This window comes from Daktulosphaira vitifoliae, unplaced genomic scaffold (genome assembly GCF_025091365.1).
Source record: "Daktulosphaira vitifoliae isolate Bord-2020 unplaced genomic scaffold, ASM2509136v1 Scaffold_2, whole genome shotgun sequence".
NCBI classification, from domain to species: Eukaryota; Metazoa; Arthropoda; class Insecta; order Hemiptera; family Phylloxeridae; genus Daktulosphaira; species Daktulosphaira vitifoliae.
In genome coordinates, this window is record NW_026099573.1 from 36,541,880 (window position 1) to 36,543,059 (window position 1,180).

The window sequence follows — 1,180 nt, forward strand, 5'->3', positions numbered from 1 at the left end:
CCCACAGGGGGGGATTTAAAATGACAACTTTTTCACAAAAAATTACTTTTTCAACTTAACTTTTGAAAATGTTCCGGAAGGTCTGACACTTTTATATAGTATCTTAAATTGAAGCTTATGTAATATCCTTTAATTTGAAAAAAAAAAATTGACCTCTGGACTTGTCTTCGTGGTGAAAGTTGACATCAAAGTTAATAAAAAATTACGATTTTTGTAAAATCATTTTTTTAAATATTTTTAACTTAATAATGCTCTAACTTTTTCAAAAATGAACATATCAATATAATTCTTTTTTATATAGATGCTTGATGTCTTTACTCATCATTTGGTATACTTTTTTTGTAAATTCAACCTTTTTTCTACCCACAGGGGGGGATTTAAAATGACAACTTTTTCACAAAAAATTAACTTTTTCAACTTAACTTTTGAAAATGTTCCGGAAGGTCTGACACTTTTATATATATCTTAAATTAAAGCTAATGTAATGTACTTTAATTTGAAAAAAAAAAATTTGACCTCTGGACTTGTCTTCATGGTGAAAACGGCTACCGAATGCAATTTTTGTGTGAAAATTTTCGATTTTATAATTTACATTTTTTACTTTAAAGTGCTATAACTTTTTAAAAAATGTATGGATCAATACAATTTTTTCATGAGAAGTAGTATTTATATACATCTTTCATTGGATATACTTTTTTTTAAAATCAGACTATTTCCCTATATATGGGGGGGCTTAAAATATAAAAAATGCATATAGAATGTAGAACTTTTTCAACTTAACTTTTGAAAATGTTCCGGAAGGTCTGACACTTTTATATATATCTTAAATTAAAGCTTATGTAATATACTTTAATTTGAAAAAAAAAAATTTGACCTCTGGACTTGTCTTCGTGGTGAAAGTTGACATCAAAGTTAATAAAAAATTACGATTTTTGTAAAATAATTTTTTTTTATATTTTTAACTTAATAATCCTCTAACTTTTTCAAAAATGAACATATCAATATAATTTTTTTTTATATAGATGTTTGATGTCTTTACTTATCATTTGGTATATTTTTTTTGTAAATCTGACACTTAATCTGCCCACAGGGGGGGATTTAAAATGACAACTTTTTCACAAAAAATTTACTTTTTCAACATAACTTTTGAAAATGTTCCGGAAGGTCTGACACTTTTATA